This window comes from Oryctolagus cuniculus, chromosome 3 (assembly GCF_964237555.1).
Source record: "Oryctolagus cuniculus chromosome 3, mOryCun1.1, whole genome shotgun sequence".
NCBI classification, from domain to species: Eukaryota; Metazoa; Chordata; class Mammalia; order Lagomorpha; family Leporidae; genus Oryctolagus; species Oryctolagus cuniculus.
Window position 1 is genome coordinate 37,185,740 of NC_091434.1, and position 26,044 is coordinate 37,211,783.

The following is a 26,044-nucleotide window of genomic DNA, read 5'->3' on the forward strand; positions in this document are numbered from 1 at the left end:
GAGTTCTTGGCTCCTGGCTTCAACCTGGCCCAGCGCCAGCTGCTGTGGCCATTAGGCGTTTGGGGAGTGAACCAGTGTATAGAAGATATCTTTCCCTCTTTCCCTCCCTTTCATTTCCCTCTCAAATCTTTAAAAAAAAAAGGTTACTTATGCTTAACTAGTATATTACTAATTACTGTAATAATATATAAGTATATACTTTAAAGGGTTATTACTTTCCTATAGGAATTGTATTTAAGCAAAAAGGAACTTTAGAAATCACCTTGTTATTCATACAATTGAATTGTTACTCATGTTATTAAAGGAAACCACAGTCCAGGCCGGTTAGGGAGCCAGCGTACAGGTACACAGCCAATCAATAATGGAGCTAGGAGGGCTGCTGCCTCTGAGTAATAAAAGCTGCAGTGAAACGATCTTGTTGGACACAATCTGATAGAAAGTTCAGAAGCATGTCAACAATTCCACGTGTTAATAACATCAGTACAATATGAAATTTAACAGTTGTTTCAAGGAAAGGAAATACTTCCTTTATATTGTCTATAACATTTCACATTTGTTAAAAAAAATCTTATTACTGTGTCTAATTCTAGTCTTGAATAAGCAAAAATATAGTAGGGGAGCGAGAACATGTTTAACTTGCATCAAAGTAGTGGCCAGTCCCGGCTCCTTGGAAGACAGTTCATCCATGCCCTCACTGCCACTGACCTGTAATGCTTCTGACTTCTTTGGTAAGACCTCACAGATCACGAAGGGGAGCACCTTGAAGAAATGGGGTTATTTCCATGACATAAGGCCTAATAATTCACTGATCCTTTAGTAAAATAGTGCAAAAGGGTGAAATAACTTTTAATGCATTTTCTTATATGACCTGAGGTTTTATTTGGGACATTAACCAGAAATATGCCTCCATAATGCAAAAAGTAAAGATCACCACTCTAGAGAAATGGGGCTTTGGATCTGCCATGTGGAGCCCCACATTCCAAGTCACCTAATTCTCTTTTCTAGTTAGCTTGTAGGCCTACATGGAGAAAAACACTGCTTATATTTGTACTAAGTGTTCTATATTGATAGTGAAATGTCAATTCTATTCATGTTTGTGCTTCTCAATAAAATTAAATCCTCCCGTATAGAAGTGTTTTAAGTGTTAAATTTTCATTAAAACATTTTAGTGGAACACTGGAATTTAAATACTGTGTGACCTCATTTATTTGTTAAGGGACTAGTACAACCATTTAAATATCTCCTTATCAGTCCAACAGCTAAAGGAAGATAATTCATTCCATGTTTATCAAATATCGTGTCACCTGATTCCTGCCCAGGACCATTAGTGGCTGTATCTACATCACTGCAGCCACTCCTGCGCTGTGCCATCACTTGCAGGAGTTTCTTAACAAATTGCGAAGAAGAAAAAGTGATTATCTGCAAATGCCACATCTATGACAGTTTGGAAACATGGTGTATCTTTCTATAATCTCCCCCAACTAAGTGAACAAAACCTGCACTCTTAGCCCCTAGTCACCATTCTGACTTCCTGACATGTCCCTGGGAGGACCTGTCTCTGCTTTAGATTGAATTAGGCTTCACTCTTGGAAAGCCCATTACCTAAAACATCCCAAGAAACATACCACAGGGCAAACAGATCTTGCTTACCAGATGACAATCAGTCCCTGGGGAAAAATATGTTCAGTTCTTCAGGGGCCCACTGGCTGCTTATCTCCGTTCATTCATCGATGGAGTAAACAACCCTTGAGGACCACACTGTGCTGGGTGATGAGGCTGTGGAAATGTCCAAGGTGGGAGCAGCTCTGCATCTAACCAGGACAGCCGGTTATCAGCCAGGCAGATAATTATTTTTACTTTTTTTTTTTTTTTTTAAGATTTATTTCTTTATTTGAAAGAGTTACACAGAGAAGGAGAGGCAGAGAGAGAGGTCTTCCATCGCTGTTCACTCCCAGGACAATTGGCCGAAACAGCTGGAGGTGCACCAATCAAGCCAGGAGCCAGGAACTTCTCCCATGTGGGTTCAGGGGCCCAAGGACTTGGGCCATCCTCCACTACTTTCCCAGGCCATAGCAGACAGCTGGATAGAATTGGAGCAGCCGGGCCTAGAACTGGCGCCCATATGGGATGCTGGCACTGCAGGCGGTGGCTTTACCTGCTCCGCCACAGCACCAGCCCCACCTGAAAATTACTTTTAGGTGTCGACCAACAGAAGCAGCCTTATGCCCCTTAGGAAGGAGGCCAGACTTCCTCAAGTCAGGGCAAATCCTGACGAAGCACAGCAATATCCATTTTTGCCAAATGCTGATTCTTACCTTTCAAGGATCTGGGTTTGAAAGAATGAGGAGACCTCTCCTTAAAAAAAAAAAAAAAAAAAAAAAAAAAAAAAAAAAGGCATCAACATTTTGGATATACTTTCTCAAGTAGTCACCATTCCACATCTTAATATTTTTGGTCTAAGTTATCCCTTTGTAGCATAATTAACTACTCCTTTTTCCTATTCTAAAATGACTTTTTCAGGTTTTTAGGATGAGTACTTTGTAAAATGAATATTCTAGAACCTTAGCCCATCTTTATGCCTTGCACCTTTGAATGAATTTAGTTACTACCTCAAACAGAAGGTTTTTTTCTTAGAGCCTGTGTGTCACAGCAGTAATTAATTCACAAAGTGTTAGGAAAGCTGCTGTAAATTTGAGTCATCTTTTGAAGTAAAGCACCTGGAATTTACTGCATTATCGCCTCACAACAGTTTCACTTTTGCTTTATTCCCGTTATTTTTTTTTCTGACGTTTTCCACCAATTTCTTTTTACTCTTGAGGACACATTTATCACAAAAAAATGACGGCTATGAATATGCGTTCTTAAGTTATCAGGAATTGTTAACTTAGTCATCCTTAAGCCTGTAAAATGGGAGTTCGCTCAGAGCGTGAACACTCCCCGCGTGGCGAGCGTCCGAGGAGGCAGGAACTCAGAGCCCCGCAGGGCGGCCCAGGAGGGCCCAGCAGGTGCATCGAGGGCTGTGCGGACGCACGGAGAGACTCGGGCTAAGGACTCCTGACACTTACCCACACCTCAGAGGCCTCACAGTCAGTCCCGTACTGTCCTGTTCTGACCGGTTTTATTAAGTAGCGAAGGCCCCGCTGAGTTCACTCCAGAACGGACAGGGACAGGGGGTGGTGCGGGGCCGGGCCCCCGGCGGGGTTAGGCTAGAGCACGAGCGGGCGCGAACGCGGGTGCCGGGCTCCCGCGCGCGCCAGGCCGCGGGGTTTCAGTCCCCGCCTCCCGCAGCGGAGCCCGACACCTCCACTCACTGGTGCGGAGGGGCACGGGCGGCGTCGCGGGGCTCGCGGGCAGCCGCCGGAACGCGTGTCGGGACGGACCCCCGCGCGGCCGAGCGCCAGCCGAGGCGGCGGAGGACCGGCGCGTCGCGGCTCTGGCGTCGCGGTGAGCGTCTGTGGCCTCCCGTCCGCCCCTCCCTTGTGGGCGGCGGTCCGGCCGGGAGGCCAAACCCTGGGTTCCCATGGCGACGCCGGGAGGTGGGGGCGCCTCAGGAGGCGCTGGCCACGCGCGCACGCGGGGTCTCCCGGGGCCCTGCCGGCTCCCTCGGGGACCTCGGCCCCGGCGGCCTTTCGTCTGGGCGAAGCCTTGGCCCACCCAGCTCGGCCGGCTCCCGGCGCGCGGAACCGCCAAGGAGTAGCCCGTGGCGTGGCTGGGTCCTCTGGGGTCCCCAGGGGGCTTCCACCCACGCTGGCCCTGGCTGGGTGACCGAGCGCAGAGGCCTGAGGCTCGTCTGGTGATTTGTCTCCCAGGTGGAGACGGCTTCTAATGGAGGCAGGTGCTCACAGCCTTCAGGTGCTTCGCTGCGGGCCTCCTTTCCGTGATGTGCTTGTTTTTATTTTATTATTATTATTATTTTATTGTGGGGCTGACGTTAATCGGCTCCCTACTGGCAAAACACAAACTAGTTAAAAGTGCGGTTAGGGTGAGCTGCGGAATGCACGGGCTCCCGAGGGAGCACACTGCACGGATGGGTGCCCTGGAAAGGCGGATCGTCCGGTCAGGTGTCCTGGATCCGTCAGTGGTCAGATATGTGATGCTCCGAGGAGGATGGAGAGGGCGGGGAGAGCCCTTGGCAGCTCACCCGCGATGCTGTGGCTTTGCCAGCAGAGGGGGCGCAATTATTTTTCGTGTCACAGATGATCTTGATGTACAGAGCCTACAAGCTGTTGGAAACTGTGGGTCACTGTGGAATAGCTTGTTGGGAAGATAACGTTTTTTGCGCAGTCTGGTTTTTTTTTTTATTTTCCCCTAAATATTTATATATTGATTTATTTGGTTCTTACTCAGGCAACGTACTGTAAGGCGATATTACTTTTATCCTCTTCACATCAATATTTATGGAGTAGCCACAGGTGCCTCATCCTTTAGGGAGAGTTAATTATACATTTGTCGGCCAAAAATAAGTCTCCTAATGGTATGTATGCTTTTTTTAACCAAATTCTTAACCCTTGTGTGTTTGTTTTCTGTGCCTAACATACCTGGTATTCTTTGAACTCTTTGTATTTAATAGTGTAGAATGATTGTACATTTAGCCAGTGAAATAGACATATGAAGACATTGTTCTAATTACCAGTAATTATAATTGCCAGGCAAATCTTTATAATTTTAGAATTAGAGGGGTGCTCAGACTTCAGCCAGCCCAAAGGCAGAACTGCAGCAATAAGATTGGTGGAAAAGGTAGGATGGCACATTTTTAGGAAAAGTATTTCTCATAAAACAATTCAAATTTATACTAGTGCTGAACTAGCAGAGGATATCCAAGTATCAGATATAAAATGGCTAGTAACACTGTTCTACTCTGCTACTAACATTTTTATTTCATTGTGTGATCCATCACTTGTTGTTAATTTATTTCCTTGCATACTTTACTTTTTTAGGTACTCATTGTGTTTCCTTTAAAACTTACTTTTTCATATGTGATAGCAACAGATGGGGCTGTGAAAAGTTTTTCAGCATCAGTACATACTGCGAACTGGCTTTTGCTGTTGAGTAATATCTGTATTCTCTTTTTTATCCCTTGAGTTTTGCCTTTTTTTCTGGTCACAAATTCCAGACTTCTGTTTGGATCCAATATTTACCCTTAAAAGTTAGTCACCTTCTGTAGCTCTCATTGTTTCAGTGTTATTTTGCCATTGTTGACTTACTTGCATATACCACAAGGTTTTTTTGTTCATTTAATTATTCATTTAATTGAGAAAAGTGAGAGAAAACAAACACTAACGTAATGCAATGTTAATATCTATATTTATAACAGCCTACATGAATATTTTGTCATAGTACTTTCTGGTATGAAGTGAGGAAATAAAATATTTCCAATAAAGCCAAAATTTCTTTTTTCTACTGCTCCAATCCTACTATCTCTAACCAGGTATTTATCATCATGAGTTTGTGTTTTGTATTTTTAAGAAATTTATGCATGTCCGTTAACATGGCATATGTTTAAAAATGTTCAATTATGCTATATTGGGTATACTCTGTTTTATCACAGTGTTTTTAAAATTTATTTGGATTGATACTAATAATTCTATTCACTAGCATACTTGTAATTGATTTAGATGGCATTCTGTCATATAAATATATCACATTTTTATTTATATGGATATTAATATACTTAGAAGACTTTCATTTTTTATTACAATAATGATAAAATAAATATATTGGCATGCATCCCGTAAATATTAACTGAGTATTTACTACATGTCCTGCACTATTTGCTTACAAACAGATGAAAAGCTCTTCCCTTAGAAAGCTTTAAATACTTGATAGTGGAATTGCTGTGTCATGAAGTAGGAGCATGTTTAGTTTTTTGAGAAACTGTCAGAGCTTTTCCCAAGAAGTTGTGCTGTTTGATACTTCCATCAGCAGTGTATGAGTTACACTTGCTTACTGGCTTGCCCGTTCTGGTGTTGTCAATCCCTATCATTTAAACCATTATAATTACCATGTGATAGTGTATCATTGTAAATTGATAACTCATGCCTTCCCTGCTTTCATCAGAAGTTTGTTATTTTCTTTCTTTGAGGGAAAATTCCCATATAATTAACCATTTTAAAGTGTACGCTTCAGTGCTATTTAATGCCATCACAATGTTATGAAACCATCAGCTTGCTGTAGTGCAAAAACTTTTCAATCACCCCGTAAAAACACTCCCCATTCATTAATAATCACTCTGCTTCTTGTTCTTAAAAAATAAAATTGCTATGTGGGGGCTGGTATTGTGGCATAGTGGGTTAAGCTGCTGCATTTGACACCGGCATCCCATATGGGCCCCAGTCCAAGTCCCGGCTGCTTCACTTCTGATCCAGCTCCCTGCTAAAGCACCTGGGAAAGTAGCAGAGGATGGCCAACTTTGTCTCCTTGGCACCTGGAGAGAGACCTGGATGAAGCTCCACGTTCCCAGCTTTGGCCTGTCCCAGCCTCAGGCTGTTGGAGCCAGTTAGACAGTGAACCAGTGGATGGAAGATTTCTCTCTCTCTCTCTCTCTCTCTCCCTCCCTCCCTCTGTTACTCTGCCTTACAAAAAATTAAAATAAAAATACTTTTTAAAAATTGTGTGGAATTTCATTGAATGATATATCAAAAATTTTTAACCTAGTCACCTGTTTATAGCCATTTTAGTTTTGGGTTGTTATGAGTAAATCTGGTAAAATTACTTTTAGGCCTTTGTGTCAGCTTGTAATTTAATTTCTCTTGAGTAAGTACTTAAGACTTCAATTGCTGGTTGTCATAATATTTAACTTTATAAGAAACTGTCCTTTGATATAAGGCGTGCCTTCCAGAGTTTTTATACCATTTTTAGGTTTTCATGAACAGTGTATGAAAGTTCCAGTTGTTCCCCATCCTTGCCAACACTTTGAATTGACAGATTGCTAGCAAATTTAAATGGTTGTGTTGTGTGTTGATGGGTTTTTTTTAAAGATTTATTTATTTATTTGAGAGGCAGAGTTTACAGAGACGGGGAGAAGTCTTCCATCTGCTGGTTCACTCCCCAAATGGCTGCAATGGCCGGAGCTGAGCCGATCTGAAGCCAGGCAGGAGCTGCTTCTGGCTCTCCCACGTAGGTACAAGGCCCCAAGAACTTGGGCCCACTTCTGCTTTCCCATCTTCTGCTGCAGGGAGCTGGATCAGAAATGGAGCGGCCAGGACTCAAACTGGACCCATATGGGATGCCAGTATCGCAGGTGGAGGCTTAACCTACTATGCCACAGCGCCGGCCCATTGATAATTCTTTATGGCTTTAATTTGCATTTCCCTGATGAATAATGATGTAGAGCATCTTTTTAATTCAGAATCTTTTTTAAAAAGCTTTATTTATTTAAAGGACAGAATTACAGAAAAAGAGAAAGAGATCTTCCATTCAGGAGCTCACTCACCAAATGCTCACAACATCCAGGGCCAAGCCAAGCTGAAGCCAGGAGCCAGGAACTCTCTCCAAGTCTCTCACGTGGGTGGAAAGAACCTAAGTAGTTCAGCCATGATCAGCTGCCTCCCAGGAGAGTTGGCAGGAACCTGGTTCAGAAGCACAAAGTACCTGGGACTCAACCAGGCACTCTGGTTTGGGATTCAGGTATCCCAAGTGGTGGCTTAACTGATTGCACCACTGTGCCCATCACTGAACTTTTTATATGCTACTGGCTGTTTGTGTATATGAATATCTTTTGTGAGTTTGCTCAAGTGACTTTCTCATTTAAAAACTATATTATCTTTTTTATATATCCAGAACCCACAAGCATCACAGTATTTTCAGGGCACTGGTTCTAGAACCCCCTTCAGATACCAAAATCCTTACATGCTCAAGTCTGTTATGCAAAATAGCATGTTATAAACTACCCACATCCTCCTGTATACTTTAAATTATCTCTAGATCCCTTCTAATAGCACAATGCAAATGCTATATCAGTAGTTTAGGAATAATGTCAAGAAAAAAATCTGGATTTGTTTAATAATAATGCAATATTTTTTTTTTTTTTTGACAGAGTGGACAGTGAGGGAGAGAGAGAGAGACAGAGAGAAAGGTCTTCCTTTGCCATTGGTTCACCCTCCAATGGCCGCCGTGGCCGGCGCGCTGCAGCCGGCGCGCTGCAGCCGGCGCACCGCGCTGATCCGAAGCCAGGAGCCAGGTGCTTATCCTGGTCTCCCATGGGGTGCAGGGCCCAAGTACTTGGGCCATCCTCCACTGCACTCCCGGGCCACAGCAGAGAGCTGGCCTGGGAGAGGGGCAACCGGGACAGAATCCAGCGCCCTGACTGGGACTAGAACCCGGTGTGCCGGCACCGCAAGGCGGAGGATTAGCCCAGTGAGCCGCGGCACCGGCCTAATAATGCAGTATTTTTGCACTTATTTTTCAGTCTGTATCCAGAAAACCTGGATAATGGAGTTGGGGAGGGAGATAGAAACTTATCCCAGCCTTTTTGTTTTCTTAGTAGTGTGTTTCAGATGTTGGAGTTTTAAATTTTGATAAAATTAACTTATCTTTTTCTTGTTGTTGGCTTTTGTGATTCATGGTTTTTATAGTCTAAATCTAAGAAATCTTTCTTTCCCAGGGTTGCAGATTTTCTCTTGTGAAAATGTTACAGTTTTGAATTTTACATTTAAGTTCTTGATACAATTTTTCTTAATCTTTGTGTATGATATTAGGAGTTGAAGAGAGGTTTTTTTTGTTTGTTTGTTTTGGTCAGGCAGAGTTAAACAGTGAGAGAGACAGAGAGAAAGGTCTTCCTTCTGTTGGTTGACCCCCCACCCCCACCCCCCTGCCAATGGCTGCTACTGTGCTGATCCCAATCCAGGAGCCAGGTGCTTCTCCTGGTCTCCCATGGGGTGCAGGGCCCAAGCACTTGGGCCATTCTCCACTGCACTCCCTGGCCACAGCAGAGAGCTGGCCTGGAAGAGGGGCAACCGGGACAGAATCCGGCATCCCAACCGGGACTAGAACCTGGAGTACCGGCGCTACAGGTGGAGGATTAGCCAAGTGAGCCACGGCACCAGCCAAGAGATTTTTTTGACATGCAATTATCTACTTCTAACCTTGTTTACTAAAAAGTCTGTTCTGCCTCCAAATTGTTCAGGTGAGCTTTTCAGAAATTGTGTGACTATACATTTGTGAGTCTTTATGTATGCTTTTTAATTTATCTAAGCACTGTGCTACAGTTTTCAATATCAACCTGATATATCTGTCTCTAAATTTATAATTATTTCATATTTGAGTTGCTATCAAAGTGATAGTGGATTTCAAATTTCATTTTTCTGGTCATTTGCTGCTATATAGAAATGCAATACAATTGTTTTTGATTGACTAATTCACTAATTACAAAATTCAATCAGATCTACTAGGTTAGATCTAGTACTTTTTTATTAAATATTCTTTAGGATTTTCTGCATGCATGGTCAAACCACCTGTGAATAAAGACAGCTCTGCTTATTCCTCTTACAAGTGGAAGTGGAGTGAGTTCTCAACTTTGCATTTTCACTGTATTAAAGGAAAATATTCAGTATTGGACGCATATGTTGTAGGTTTGTCAGAGGTGTCCTTTTAATCATGAGTGAGTGATAAACTTTGTCAATTTTTTCCTTTCTACTGGAATTGTCATGACATTTCTTCTTTAATTTCTTAATAAATGACATTGACTAATTTCAAATGATAGACAAATTTTCCATCCCTGGGATAAATTCTACCTGGTATGTCTATTTTCAGTTACATATTAGCATTTTGTGTAGGATTTTTGCCAGTTTGTTCCTAACTTGATTTTTATCTTTTAAAAAATCTGATTTAAAATGTACTACTTGTGGGGCTGGCGCTATGGCACTGTGGGTTAAAACCCTGGCCTGAAGCTCTGGCATCCCATATGGGCGCTGGTTCTAGTCCCAGCTGCTCCTCTTCTGATCCATCTCTCTGCTATGGCCTGGGATAGCAGTGAAGGATGGCCCAGGTCCTTGGGCCCCTGCACCCGTGTCGGAGGCCCGGAGGAAGCCCCTGGCTCCTGGCTTCAGATCAGCACAGCTCTGGCCAGTGCGGCGATCTGGGGAGTGAACTAATGGAAGGAAGACCTCTTTTTTTCTCTCTCTCTGCCTCTCCTCTCTCTGTGTAACTCTGACTTTCAAATAAATAAAATAAATCTTAAAAAAAAAAAAAACTACAGTAAAAAAATGTACTTCTTGTACACCTTATGGGGCACAGGGTGATATCACGAAATGTGCATGCAGCATAAACTGATCAGATTCGACACTGTCCCACCGCCTCACCCTTCCTCCTTATTTGGGGCCCACCAGCTCTTCCCCAGTTCTTTATGTAGTATGTATACAGTTGCCCCACATGCTGAGGAAACACCAGACCTACTACTTCTAACTATGCCTTGTTACCCTTTTTCCCACTTTTCATCTGCCCCTTCTCCTAGCTTTCCTAGTCTCTAGTAGTCCCAATTCTATGTTCAGACCAGTTTGTTTTTTTTTTTTTCCACATAAGAGAATGTGCAGCGCATGTCTTTATGTGTCTGGCTTATTTCCCTGACACAATGATCTCTAGTTCTGTTCATTTTGCTGTAATGTCAGGATGTTGTTTTTATGGCTAAATAACATTCCATTGTATGTATGTGTATATATATATATATATATGCCACATTTTCTTCTTCCTTCTCCTCCTCCTCTTCTTGATTTAGTTATTTTATTTATTTGAAAGCAAAGTGACAGATCTTTCATCCACTTCTTCACTCCCCAAATGTCCACCACTGCCAGGGCTGGGACAGGCTGATGCCAGGAGCCTGGCAGAATTCCATCTGAGTTTCCCACATTGGGTGGCAAGGGCCCAACCACCTCAGCCACCATCCACTGCCTTCCCAGGTGCATTAGCAGGAAACTGGTTTAGAAGCAGAGTGCCTGCTACTTGAACCAGCACTCTGATGTAGGCTGCTGGCATCACGAGTGTCAGCTTACTGCGCCACAACACTGGTCCCCACATTTTTTTATTTATTTATTTGAAAGGCAGAGTTACAGAGAGAGGGGGTGGAGGGAGAGAAAGAGAGAATCTTCCATTTGTTGGTTCACTCCCTAAATGGTCGCAATGGCCAGGGCTGGGCCAGCCTAAGCCAACAGCCAGGAGCTTCTTTAGGGTCTCCCATATGTGTGCAGGGGCCCAAATACTTGGCCCATTTTCTGCTGCTTTCCCAGGCACATTAGCATGGAGCTGGACTGGAAGTGGAGCAGCTGGGACTTGAACCAGCACCCACATGGGATGCTGGGTGCTGCAGGCAGTGGCTTTACCAGCTACCCCACAGCACCAGCCCCTAGCTCCCATATTTTGTTTATCCTTTCATCCATCAATTCACCCTTAGTTGATGCCACATCTTGGCTGTTGTGAATGGTGCAATGAAGCTGGGAGCGCAGTTATCTCTTAGATAGGCTGACTTCGTTCTTTATGTATATAGTATACACTATAAGTCTACAAGTGAGATAACTGGGTCATTATTAATTTAGTTTTAAAGATTTATTTATTTATTTGGAAGGCACAGTTAGAGAGGGATCTTCCATCTGGTTTACTCCCCAAATGGCCGCAGTGGCTAGGGCTGGCCAAAGCCAGGAATAAGGAGCTGCTTCCAAGTCTCCCGCATGAGTGCAGGGGCCCAAGGACTGCTTTCCCAGGCACATTAGCATGGAGCTGGATCAGAGTTGAGCAGCCAGGACTGGAATTGGCACTCAGATGGTATGCTGCTGCTGCAGGCAGCAGTTTAACCCCCTTCACCTCAATGCTGGCCCCATTGTTTTTATTTTTTGAGAAACTTAAATATTGTTCACCAAAATGGCTGTACTGATTTGCATTCCCACTGCTGGTGTGTAAAGGGTTCCCTTTTCTCCAAATCTTTTCCAGCATTTACTTTTTGTCCTTTTGATATTAATCAACCTGGAATAAGTTGATGTATTACATTTTTGATATGCATTTCCCTAATGCCTGTTGATATTGAGCCTTTTTTCATATATTTGTAGATCATTGTATTTCTTTTGAGAAGTTTCTTTTTATATCTTTTATGCATTTCTTAACTGGACTTTTTTTTTAGTTCCTTATATATTCTGCATATTAGTCTTTTGTTAGTTGAATACTCTGCATTGTTTTCTCTCATTCTGTCAGGTATCTCTTCACTGTGTTTGATCATGTTTACTTTGCCACACAAATCTTCTTAGTTTGATATAATCTTATTTTGCTTGTGTTGCCTATGCTTTTGCTTTTACTGATATCTTGAAGTCTTTCCCCAGTATTTTTATAGTTTCCAGGCTTCCATTTAAGTCATCCATTTTGAATTGATTTTCATATAGTATAAGAGGGGAGGGGATGTTTAGATTCAGTCTTCTACATGTGGACATCCAGTTTTCCCAGCACTGTTTATTGAAGGGATTGTCCTTTTTCCAATATATGTATCTTCATCAAGAACCTCTTGGCTATAGATGTGTGGAATCATTTCCAGGATCTCTATTCTGTTTCGTTGTCTGTTTTTAATGCCAGTACCATGCTGTTTGGGTTGCTACAGCTCTGTAGTATGTCTTAAAATCAAGTATTCTGGCCGGCGCCGCGGCTCACTAGGCTAATCCTCCGCCTAGCGGCGCCGGCACACCGGGTTCTAGTCCCGGTCGGGGCTCCGGATTCTGTCCCGGTTGCCCCTCTTCCAGGCCAGCCCTCTGCTGTGGCCAGGGAGTGCAGTGGAGGATGGCCCAGGTGCTTGGGCCCTGCACCCCATGGGAGACCAGGAAAAGCACCTGGCTCCTGGCTCCTGCCATCGGATCAGCGCGGTGCGCTGGCCGCAGCGCGCCGGCCGCGGCGGCCATTGGAGGGTGAACCAACGGCAAAAAGGAAGACCTTTCTCTCTGTCTCTCTCTCTCTCACTGTCCACTCTGCCTGTCAAAAAAAAAAATAAATAAAATAAATAAAATAAAAAAAATAAAAAAAAAATCAAGTATTCTGATACCTTCAGCTTTGTTATTTCTTTGTTATTTATAAGATTGCTTTGGCTATTTGGGGAATTTTGTGCCTTGATGTGAATATTAAGAATATTTTTCTAGTTTAGAAAGAATTCCATTACTATTATGATTGGGATCACACTGAATTTGTAAGTCACATCGGATAGTATGGATTTTTTTTTAAAAAAGATTTAGTTATGTATTTGAAAGTCAGAGTTGCACAGAGAGAGGAGAGGCAGAGAGAGAGAGAGAGAGGTCTTCCATCCAATGGTTCACTCCCCATTTGGCTGCAGTGGCCAGAACTTTACTGATCTGAAGACCTTGGGGTCTCCCACATGGGTACAGGGCCCAAGGACTTGGGCCATCTTCTACTGCTTTCCCAGGCCATAGTAGAGAGCTGGATTGGAAGTGGAGCAACCAGGTCTCAAACCGGCGATACTGGCACTTCAGGCCAGGGCGTTAACCCGCTGTGCCACAGCGCCGGCAACAGTATGGATATTTCAACAATGTTAATTCTTCTAGTCCATGAGCATAGAAGATCTTTCCCCTTTTTTTGTCTTCTTCAAAATTTCTTTAATTGGCATTTTACAATTTCTATTGTAAAGGTCTTTCAAATCTTTGGTAAATTTATTCTTAGAGCTTTGTGATTGGGAATGCTTTTATATTGTTTTATAACAAGTTCATTATTGGTATATAAAAATGCTATTTATTTTTGTAGGTTGACTTTGTATCCTGCAACCTTACTAATTAATTAATCATATCTAATGGTCATTTGGCAATGTTTCACAAATTTTTTCTGTGTATAGACTTGTATTGTTTTATTCAAAGATTTATTTATTTATTCGAAAGGCAGAGTTACAGAGAAGCAAAGACAGAAAGAGAAAAAGGTCTTCCATCCACTGGTTTACTCCCGAGATGGCTGCAATGGTCGGAGCTGCGCCAATCTCTCCCACATGAGTGCAGGGGCCCAAGGACTTAGGCCATATTCTGCTGCTTTCCCAGACACATTAGCAGGGTGCTAGATCAGAAGTGGAGCAGCCGGGACCTGAACCAGTGCCCATATGGGATGCCCGCACTGCAAACAGTGGCTTTACCTACTACACCACAGCACTGGCCCCTAGAGTTATATATTCTTTGACCAGGGATAATTTGACTTTCTTCTTTCCCACTTGTGTCCATGTTATATCTTTCTCTTGCCTAATTTCTCTGGCTAAGACTTCCAATACAATGTTGAATAAGAGTGATGAGAGAGAACATCTTTGTCTAGTTGCAGATCTAGGAGGAAATGCTGTCATTGTTATGTCCCATGTAGACTTGTCATATATAGCCTTTATGATGTTGAGGTATGAACCCTCTATACCTAATTTGTTTAAGATTTTATCATGAATGAATGCTGAATTTTATTGAATGTTCTTTCTACATCTGTTGAGAGGATCATATAATGTTTAACACTTCATCCTTTTAATGGGATGTATCACATTGATGGATCTGTGTGTTTTAACTGTCCTTGCAACTCAGATAAATCTCACTTGATCATGATGGATGATCTTTTTGCTGCACTGTTGAATTTGATTTACTAGTAATTTTTCAAAATATTTATTTTTATTTATCTGAAAGGCGGAGTAACAGAGAGAGAAGGACACACACACACACATACACACAGAGAGAGTGAGAGAGAGTGAGTGTGAGTGCATGTGTGTGTGTTTCCATCCACTGGCTTATCACCCAAATGGCTGCGATGACCAGGGCTGCGAGTTGAAGCCAGGAGCCCAGAACTTCTTCTAGGTCTCCCATGTGGATTCAGGGGCCCAAGCACTTGGACCATTTTCCACTCCTTTCCCAGGCATGTTAGCAGGGAGCTGGATCAGAAGTGGAGCAGCTGAGTCCCAAACAGGTGCCCATATGGGATGCTGGTAGCTCAGGCAGAGGCTTAACCTGCTATACCACAACACTGGCCCCAATTTACTAGTAATTTGTTGAGAATATTTTTATTCATCAAGGAAATTGGTCTATAGCTTTTTGGTTGTTGTGTCCTTGTCAGGTTTTGGTATCAGAGTAAAGCAAGCCTTGTAAAATGAGTTTGGAAAGGCTGACACGCTTTCAGTTTTTTGGAATAGTTTCAGAAAAAAAAAAGTGTTCATTCTTCCTTAAAAATTTGATAGAATTCGGCTGGGAAGTCATCTGGTACTGGGATTTTCTTTGTCGGAAAGCCTTTTATTACCAATTCAGTTTCATTAATTTGTTATTGTTCTACTAAGGTTTTCTGTGTCTTTGGTTCAATTTTGGTGGGTTTGTATGTGTTCAGAAATGTTTCCATTTTTTATGGGTTTTCCAATTTGTTTGTGGATAATTGTTCATAATAGTCCTGAAAGATCCTTTGTATTTCTGAGGCATCAGAAAGATCCTTTGTTATCTCTGAGTTATCAGTTGTAATATCTCCGTTTTCACTTCCTTTTTTCTCATCATTAGTCTAGATAAAAATTTGTTGACTTTGTTACTGAAATACCAATCCTTCATTTTATTGCTGTTTTGAATCGTTTTCCTAGTCTTTGTTGTTGTTGCTTTCTGCTCTGATCCTTATTATTGCTTTCCTTCTACTAATTTTGAGCGGAGTTTGTTGGGGCTTTCCTTGAAATACTTACTTTATTAGGCTGGTTATTTGAAATCTTACACTTTTTTGGGGGGGGGATAAAGGCACTCATTGCTCTAAACTTCTTTCTTAGTCCTGCTTTTCCATACTGCATGAATTTTTAAAACCCTTTTTACTTATTTATTTGGAAGGCAGAGAGAAAGGTCTTCCATTTAATGGCTTCATTCCCCAAATGCCCACAACAGCCACGGCTGGGCCAGGTTGTTCCTGAGAACCAGGAACTCCATCCAGGTTTTACACCTGAATGGCAGGGACCCAAGCACTTGGGCCATCATCTACTGTCTCCCAGGGTGTACACTAGCAGGAAACTGGATCTGAAGCAGTTCCATCCCGAACATTCCAATATGGAATGCAAGTATCTCAAGCAGTGGCTTAACCCACTGCCCCCAACACCTGCCCTGATATCACCAGTTTAAAAAAGGAATTAAAAAATAAAATCCCCAACTTAAAGACTGTGCATAAATTAGCTGTATCCTCTGAAGCAACATGGCATTTCTACCCAGTAGAGAAATGTTGATCAATAGTAAACTCACCAGATTTTTCATTTAAGGGAGAAAGAAGTAAGAGATGGGAATATTCATGTAAGAATTCCTCCTCATGGAAGCCACAAGAATTGAAAAGAAGCCTTCCCAACCTTAAACATCATGCTTGCCTTCCTTAAACATCATGATTTCTTTTTCAATAAATGTCTTTGCCAACCAGTGATAGGGAGATAGCCCCCAAGTAGAGTGCAGTCTGCTTCTTCCAGAACTCTGATGGCCATAGCTTCAAGAACTTATTTTTCAAGTTAGCGATTAATCATTGGTATGATTTTTTAGGGTTCCTTCAGTTTGCCAAAATGGAATCAGCTTGAAATTAGAGAGGTACATATCGAATGTGGATGTATTCTTTATATTTGAGGCAAATTTCATTTTATCTAGCCTTTATTCATTGGCATCAGTGGTATGAAAAGTGGAAGTTTTGTTCTTGGAATCTCCTCTAATTTTGGTCCTAGCTTGATCAGGGAAAGGAGTTATGCAATATAGGAGGGTACTTTAAAAGTTTGAGTGGGCTTTTGGTATAACAGTTAAGACATTGGTTAGGATGCCCATGGCCCATGGCCCATATCAGAGTGCAGGATTCAGATCCTGGCTTAGCTCCCTATCCAAGCTTCCTGCTAACACACACTGAGACAGTAGGTGATGCCTCAGGTCTTAGGTCTCTGTTACCCACTTGAGAGACCCGGTTAGATTCTGGGCTCCTTGCTGCAGCCTGGCTCATTCACAGCTGCTGCTGGCATTTGAGGAGTGAACTAATGGAGATTTCTGTTTCTCTCTCTCTCCTTCCCTCCCTCCCTCCCTCCCTCTCTCGCCCTCTCCCTCTCCCCCCCACCCCATCTTTCAAATAAGTTGATTTTTTAAAATAAAGATTTAAAAATGTTCGTGGAAAATGGAATTAAAAGATGTTCATTTTGGCACAAAAAAATTGACATCCACTCAATAGTTTCTTCAAAACATACATTTTCCATGAACTCTTTGAAGTACTCTTGTGGTTATTCATTTGTCTTTCCTTGATGTTCTTAACCATTTAAAAATATTTTTATTTTCATTTTTGTAAGTTTATTAATTTGAAAAAGAGAGAGATCTTGCATCCAGTGGTTTGCTCCCCAAATGCCTGCAGCAGCCAGGGCTAGACCAGGGCGAGTTCCATCTGGTTCTCCCATGTGGGTGGCAGGACCCCAAGTACTCAGGCCCTCATATGCTGCCTTCCTAGGTGCTCTAAAAGGAAGCAGAGGAACCAGGACTCAAACCAGCAGAACTCTGATATGGGATGCAAGTATCCCAGGTGATGGCCTACCCTTCTGCACTACAACATCTGCCCTTATTTATTTCTATTTCATTTGAAAGGCAGAGAGAGACAGCCAAGACACTGATGTGGAAAGATATTCCATCCACTGATTGATTCCCCAAAATGTGCCCAATAGCCAGGGCTGGTCCAAATAGAAGTCAGGAACTTGGAACTCCTTCTGGGTCTCCTACACATGGCTGCCCAGGACCCAAGTACTTAAGTCATCATACATTGCCTCCCAGGGTGGGCATTTGCAGGAAGCTGGTCTGGAAGCAGAGTACCCTGTACTCAAATTAGGCACTACAGTATGCGGTGTGGGCATCCCAAGCAATGACTTAATCTCTCTGCCAAACACACACCCCCTTCAAAAAAAAAAAAAAAACCAATTTGATTAGTTTATTTTAATCTATTAATGACAAGCAGAAATATCTGTGAAATCAAAACAGGGAAAATTAGTTTCTGTTTCTATATGTTTATGTTTATAAACAAAAATTACAGACAATAAAGTTAATTAAATATGTAGAATTGACATTGTTAGGTAAATGGAAAATTTTCTAAAATCTGACCTATGTTTCTTAAGAAAGTGGTTTATAATGATAATGTATTAAATGAGGTGGCCATCTAGTGATGGCAAAGAGCACTACAGACTACAGCATAAACATTCTGCACAAACTGACCAAGCCATAAAACCCAGAGCAGTGCTGTCCAAGTGAAACCTAATTCCAGTCACTAGAAGGATGATCACAGCAGCAGCTACAGTTTTAATATATTTGATTTAACCAAACATATCAAAGACATCATTTCGACATGTAATTAATAAAAAAATCTTCAGCTTAATAGTTTATTTTCTTTATACTAAGCCTTCAAACTATGTTATGCATTTATAGCACATCTCAGTTGGGACATTTCATGGGCTCACAACCATACGTGGCCGTGTCTGGTGTGGCTGACCCTGGTTTGTCTTTTACTAACTTCATTTCTCAGCCCCTCCACCCACTCTGGAAAGTCTCTCCCTTTCTCTCTTTGTAATTTTCCCCTCCAGAACATGTTGGAATACTGTTTAAAAGGTACTTCAAGGCACCCACCCGCTCTTAGCTGTTTTAATCATTATTCATTTGACGGCTGAATGTATTTTTCTTTCAGTTGTACTTCTTTAGTTATGAAAGAGTGTAAGCCACATTTTTGTATATCTATTGAATTTTTGAAGTTCTATAAATTACCTATTTTGGTTTGGTTCTTATTTTTCAATTGGTGAATTTAGTTTGTATTCACTACTGAGTCAAAAAAAGTTCCCAATTTTAAAAATATTAACCTTTTTTTCTTCATGTATTGTGTTACCCAGTTAGTTTTCAATCCATTTGTTATATAAAAGTTTAAATTTTTGTGATGTTTAGTAAGTCTTTTCCTACATGATTTCTATGCCTGGTATTATGTTAAAGCGATTTCTGACTCAAGATTTATTAAATGTTCACCTGTATTTTCACATAATATCATAGTAAGATTTTAACATTTAAATTTTTAACCATCCTTACATTGACTAAATATCAAAAATTCTTTTTCAGATGGATAGAAAATCGTCTTAATACGAGATGTTGAATAATATATCCCTCTCCAACTGATTTGAAATTCCCTATTAATTGTAATGGGCTGCAATCTGTGGGGACGCCTCCAGAGATAACAGGTACAATCTCTGGGATCTATGAATGTTACCTATGTTAGGCTTTTATTAAAGTAACAAAGTACTTGAGGCTGGGTAATTAAAAAGGAAAAAAAGGTTTATTTAGCTTGTAATTTTAGAGGCTGCAGGTCCAAAAAGCATGGTGCTGATTCTGGTGAGGGCACACTTGGCTGTGTAAGTGGCAGATGGCATTATAGCAGCAGTAGTGTGAGAGGCTGTGCTCATATGGTGATACAGGAGGCCAGAGACAGGCCCACTATTTCATCACAAACCCTTTCTTGGGAACAAACTCAGCATCCCATGAGAAACACCTTAATCCCAAATGACCAGCTAGGCCCCACCTTTTATTTTTTTTAAAGATTTATTTATTATTTATTTGAAAATCAGAGTTACACAGAGAGAGGAGAGGCAGAGAGAGAGAGAGAGAGAGAGAGAGAGAGAGAGAGATGGTTTACGCCCCAATTGGCCACAATGGACAGAGCTGCACCAATCCGAAGCCAGGAGCCAGGAGCTTCTTCTGGGTCTCCCATGTAGGTGCAGGGGCCCAAGCACTTGGGCCATCCTCCACTGCTTTCCCAGGCCATAGCAGAGAGCTGGATTGGAAGTGGAGCATCCTGGTCTTGAACCGGCGCCCATATGGGATGCCAGCACTTCAGGCCAGGGTGTTAACCCGCTGCGCCACAGCGCCAGCCCCTAGGCCCCACCTTTTAAACACATACTTTTAATTGCCAAATACTGTGATATTTTGATATATGTATACATTATATAGTGTTCAAATCAGCATAAACATATCTATCTTCAAAAATAATTTCTTTATGGTAAAAATGCTTGAAATCCTATTTTCTATTTTTTAAATGCACAGCAAATTATCATCATCTATAATCACCTTCTGTACAATAGAACACTAGAACATACTTCTCCTATCTAGCTATAACCTTTCTCCATCACTTCCTCCCTCCCTACACCCTCAGCTCTGGTAACCACTATTCTACTCTCAACTTCTATGAGATCAACTTTTTAAAAAAATGCCACATAAGAATAAGATCATTTAATATTCATTTTTTGTGTCTGATTTATATCATTGACATAATGAGTTCCATTTCAATCCATTTTCTCACAGATTACAATATTCTCTTTTATGGTTGAATGGTATTCCATTGTATATATAAGTATATATCACAATATATGTTGATCATTTGTTGGAGGCATATAGATTGTTTCCATTTCTTGGTTATTATAAATAATGATGCAGTAAACATAGGCATGTGGATGTTTCTTAACATAATGATTTAATTTCCTTTGGATATATATCCAGTAGTAGGATTGCTATATCAATATGTAGCTCTATCTTTTTATTATTTTGAGGAATCTCCATACTGTTTTCTGCAATGACTGTACTAATTTACATTCCATCAGCAGAGAATAAGCATTTCCTTTCCTCCACATCCTTATCAACCCTTGTGTTTTTGTCTTTTTTTTTAAAAAAAAAAAGATTTATTTGAAAGGCAGAGCCGCAGAAAAGCCGATTGTTCCCTTTGCTGTGCAGAATCTTTTTAAGTTTGATATAACCTTCTTTGTCTGTGTTTGCTTTTTTTTTTCTTTGACTGTTTGAAAGTCCCCTATGTTTTCTTCTGGTGGTTTCATAATTTCAGGTCTTATATATAAGTCTTTAATCCACTTTTAGTTTTGTATAGGTGAGAGTTAGGGGTTTCTCTTCAGTTTGCATTTGGATATCCAGTTTTCCCAGTACCGTTTATTGAAGGGTCTGTGTTCTCAATGCCTTTGCTGAAGATCAGTTTGCTATAGATGCATAGATTACTCCTAGGCTCTCTATTCTGTTTCACTGGTCTATACAGCCAGTTGTATGACAGTATCATGCTGGTTTCTATTCCTGTAACCTTTGTGTATTGGTATTTTGAAGTCATGTAGTGTAATGCCTCCTGCTTTGTCTCTTTGCTCAGTATTGCTTTGAGTATCTGGGTCTTTTATGGTTTCATACAAATTTTAGTAAATTTATGACTTTTTTCTAGTTCTGTGAAGAATGTCATTGGTATTTTAAAGGAGATTGAGGCTGGCGCTGTGGTGTAGTGGGTAAGGCTGCTGCCTGTAGTGCCAGCATCCCATTTGGGTGCTGGTTCAAGACCTGGCTGCTCCACTTCCAATCCAGCTCTCTGAAGTCCAGGCTTTGGATCTGCGCAGGTCTGTCCATTGTGGCTGATAGGGGAGTGAAGACCTCTCCCTCTCTGTCTCTCCTCCTCTCTGTGTAACTCTGACTTTCATATAAATAAATATCTCTTTAAAAAAAAAAAGAGATTGCATTGGATATGTAGATCACTTTGGATAGTTTGGATATTTTAACAATATTGACTGTTGCCATCCATGAATATGGGATGAGGTTCTGGTTTTTGGTGTTCTCTTCAGTTTCTTTTTTTCTTTTTTTCTTTTTTTTTAATAGGCAGAGTGGAGAGTGAGAGAGAGAGAGAGAGAGAGAGAGAGAGAGAGAAAGGTCTTCCTTTTTGCCGTTGGTTCACCCTCCAGTGGCCGCTGCAGCTGGCGCCACACCGATCTGAAGCCAGGAGCCAGGTGCTTCTCCTGGTCTCCCATGGGGTGCAGGGCCCAAGGACCTGGGCCATCCTTCACTGCCCTCCCAGGCCACAGCAGAGAGCTGGCCTGGAAGAGGGGCAACTGGAACAGAATCTGGCACCCCGACCGGGACTAGAACCCGGTGTGCCAGTGCCGCAAGGTGGAGGATTAGCCTATTGAGCCACGGCGCCAGCCTTCTCTTCAGTTTCTTTCATCAGTATTTTATAGTTTCCATCATAGAGATATTTTACCTTCTTGGTTAAATTTATTCATGGTTGTGTGTGTGTGTGTGTGTGTGTGTACCTATTGGAAATAAGATTGTTAATTTCCTTCCTATATAATTCACTATCCACAAATGCCCACAACAGTGTGGCAGAGCCAGGACAAAACCAGGAGCTGGGAACTCTATATAACCTACATGGTAGCGAGGACCAAACTACCTGAACTACACTTGCTGCCTCCAGGGTATATATAGCAGGAATCTGGAATCAGGACTGGAACCCAGATATTCTGATATGGGATGTGGGGTGGTGTGTTGCATGGATTCGTTCTGAGAGGAGGAGCGTGGTGGGGGCAAGAGGCGCGGAGTCACCACACAGACCCCGGGAGTCTAGTAAAAGCAGGCCAGAGGCGAGCAGCCCGCAGACTCATTTATTTCAGTTGGTACAACAGCTTATATAACCAAGGCAGCCAATCTGGTCAAGGGGCGGTCTATGCCCTAACCAATCACAGCCTGTTGGCAGGCAATATCTGAAGCCATCCAATCACAGCCTGTTGCCAGGCAAGCTCCGTTGCCAGGTGGGTTTCAAAGCCATCTAATCACAGCCTGTTTCCAAGCAGGCTCCGTTGCCAGGTGGGTTTCAAAGCCATTCCTGAGTAACTGACCCTCACTTGCCAGCGGCCATCTTGGCATGGCCTTCTCATTCCAACACAGAGTGGCTTAAACACTGGGCCAAATGCCTGGCCTTAAAAAAATTGGTATTAGTTTTTTAAATGTTTCATAGAATTCAATAGTGATGGGGGCCGACACTGTGGCATAGCAGGTAAAGCCACCACCTGCAGTGCCAACATCCCATATGGGCACCAGTTTGAGTCCCGGTTACTTCCTATCCAGCTCTCTACTATGGCCTGGAAAAGCAGTGGAAGATGGCCCAAGTCCTTGGGCCCTTACACCCGAGTGGGAGACCAGAAGAAGCTCTTGGCTCCTGGCTTTGGATAGGCGCAGCTCAGGCAGCTGTGGCCAGTTGGGGAGTGAACCAGTGGATGGAAGACCTCTCTCTCTCTCTCTCTCTCTCTCTCTCTCTCTCTGCCTGTCCTACTCTCTCTCTCTGTAACCCTGACTTTCAAATAAATAAATCTTTAAAAAAATTCAATAGTGATGTAATCTGGTTATAGAATTTTCTTTGACAGAGTTTTTCCCAAAGACCTTTTATTTATTTGAAAGACAGTTAAAGAGAGAGGAAGAGAGAGAGAGAGAGAGAGAGCATACATGAGAGCAAGAGATCTTCCATCCACTGGTTCACTCTCCAAAAGGCTACAATGGCCAGGGCTGGGACAGGCCAAAGCCAGGAGCCAGGAATTCCATCTGGGTCTCCCACATAGGTGTTGGGGTCCAAAGACTTGGGCCACTTCCTCTGCTTTCCTAGGCCCATTAACAGGGAACTGGATCAGAAGTGGAGCAGCTGGACTCAAACCGGTACTCATATGAGATGCCACTGTACCACAATACTGGCCAAGATAGAGTTTTGTTTGTTTGTTTGTTTGTTTCTTTTTTTTTTTTTTTTTTTTTTTTTTTTTTTTTTTTTTTTTTTTTTTTTTTGTTCCTGATTCAATATCATTCCTCTGTGGTCTGTTTAGGTTTTCTATTTATTCATGATTCAATCTTGGGAAGTTGAATTTATCCATTTTTCTAGATTATCACATTTGTTGGCATATAACTGTTCATAACAGTCTCTAAATTGTTCTTTATATTTCCATGGCATCAGTTGTAGTGTCTTTTTTTTTTCTTCCTCCACTTTTGTCTTGTCTCTTTTTCACTTGGTTGGTTTATCAAGGGGTTATTGATTTTGTTTCCAAAAAACCAATTCTTCATTTTGTTGATATTTTGTATTGTTTTTTAGTGTATATTTCATTTATTTCTTGTCTGATTTTTGTCATTTATTTCCTACTATTTATTTATTGGGTTTAGAAGTTTTTGTTTTTTGTGAGTTGCAATGTTAAGTTATTGGCTCCCTCTGATTGATTTATGCAAATAGTGTTTGCAATAAACTTCCCTTTTAATTGCTTTTGCTGTATCCCATAGATGTTCATCTGTTGTAAGACATTTTAAGATTTCTCAATTTATTCATTAATCTATTTCATAAGCATGTTGTTTAATTTTCACGTGTTTGTATAGTTTGAAAATTTTTTGTTATTGGTTTCTAGTTTTGTTTGCATTGTGGTTCAAAAAGGTATTGATGTGATTTCAAGTTCTGAAAAAAGTTTGAGATATTTTTTGTCCTTCCATAGCATCATTACTGTAGAATATTCCATATTCTTTTGAGAAAAATGTGTATTCTGCACATGTTGGATGGAATGTTCTGTACTTATCTGTTAAGTCCCTTTGGTTTAGGGTGCAGTTTAACTCTGCTATTTCTTTGTTGATTTTCTGTCAGAATGGTCTGTACATTTATGAAAGTAGAGAGGCCAGTGCTGTGGCTTAGTAGGTTAAGCCTCCACCTGCAGCACCAGCTTCCCTAATGGGTGCTGGTTCGTGCCCCAGCTGCTCTACTTACTATCCAGCTCTCTGCCAACAGCTTGGGAAAGCAGCAGAGAGAATAGTTCATGCTTGGGCCCCTGCACTGGCGTGGGAGACTTGGAAGAAGCTCCTAGCTCCTGGCTTCGGATCTGCCCAGCTCTGGCCATTGCGGCCATTTGGGGAGTGAACCAAAGGATGAAAGACCTCTATGTTTCTTTCTCCCTTTATCTCCATAACTCTGCTTCTCAAATAAATAAATAAATAATAACAATAATAAATAAATAATTTTTTTTAAAAAAGGAAGTAGAATGTTAAAATCCCCTAATGTAATTGTATTGGGATCCCTCTCTCCCTTTATGTCTTTCATATATGATTTATGACTCAGTTGCTCTAATACTGGGTCCATATATATTTAAATTTTATTTATTTTCATTTTATTTGAAAGGTTGAGAGACAGATATTCCATCTACTGGTCCATTCCCCAAATGCTCACAGCAGGCAGGGCTGGGCCAGGCAGAAGCCAGAAGCAGGGAACTCAATCTGGGTCTCCCTCTAGAGGCAGGAACCCAAGCTGGAGCCATCACCTGCTGCCTCCCATGGTGTGCATTAGCAGGAAGCTGGAGTCAGGTGCCAGAGCTGGGAATAGAACCCAGGTACTCTGATATGGGATATGGGCTTCCCAAGTGGCAATAACAGCTGTGCCAAATGCCTACCTGGTCCAAATATATTTATTTATTTATTTATTTTTCCTTTTTATTCAAAGATTTATTTATTTATTTGAAGGAAGAATTACAGAGAGGCAGAGAGTGTGAGGTTTTCCATCCACTGGTTTACTCCCCATCTCGCCACAAGCACCGCAGCTAGGCTGATCTGAAGCCAGGAGCCAGGAGCTTCTTCTGGGTCTCCTGCATGGGTGCAGGGGCCCAAGAACTTGAGCCATCTTCTACTGCTTTCCCAGGCCATAGCAGAGAGCTGGATCGGAAGTGGAACCACTGGGACTCAAAGCGGTGCCCATATGGGATGCCAGCACTGCAGGCAGCAGCTTTACTCGCTGTGCCACAGTGCTGGCCCCCCAAATATATTTAAAATTGATGTTTCTTCTTAGTTTATCATTATATAATTACCTTCAGTGTCTTTTTGTTGCTTTTGATTTAAAGTCTACTTTTTCTGATATAAACATAGCTACTCTTGCTTTCTTTTGGATTCCATATGCATGGAATATCTTTTTCTGTCCTTTCATTTTCAGCCTGTGTATGTGCCCTTAAAGGTAAAGTGAGTTTCTTTTAGGCAGCTTGTTATTGGGCTTTGTTTTCCATAAAATACTTTTAGTCACTCTCAGTCTTTTAATTGGAAGATTCGATCCATTTATATTTATGGTAATTATTGTTGGATAAAACCTCAGTTTTGCCATTTTCTTATTTGTAGTTCCTTTCTTTCTTTCTCCATCTCTTATAGTATTCCTATATAGTTAAGTGATTTTCTCTAGAATTATATTTTGCAACCTTATTTAGTAGTTTTGGTTTGTCTATAACAGATTTTTACATTGTGTTTACCATGAAGTTTACAAAAAA

At 41.6% G+C, this 26,044-nt stretch overlaps 1 protein-coding gene across 10 annotated transcripts in view; it reads left to right on the plus strand.

Annotated features, from left to right (window-relative positions):
* The first annotated feature begins 3,308 nt into the window (after positions 1 to 3,308).
* ICA1L (islet cell autoantigen 1 like) overlaps positions 3,309 to 26,044 on the plus strand; it is a 94,788-nt gene continuing 72,052 nt past the window's right edge. For 4 of the 10 annotated variants that reach the window (XM_070070360.1, XM_070070367.1, XM_070070366.1 and 1 more), the window contains exons 1-3: positions 3,568 to 3,852; positions 4,348 to 4,474; positions 19,038 to 19,156. The gene's annotated coding sequence lies outside the window, so the exon portion shown is untranslated. Of the gene's footprint in view, positions 3,445 to 3,567; positions 3,853 to 4,347; positions 4,475 to 5,406; positions 5,429 to 19,037; positions 19,157 to 26,044 lie in introns of those variants that run through there. The other 6 variants (XM_070070361.1, XM_070070362.1, XM_070070365.1 and 3 more) reach the window with 6 other exon arrangements.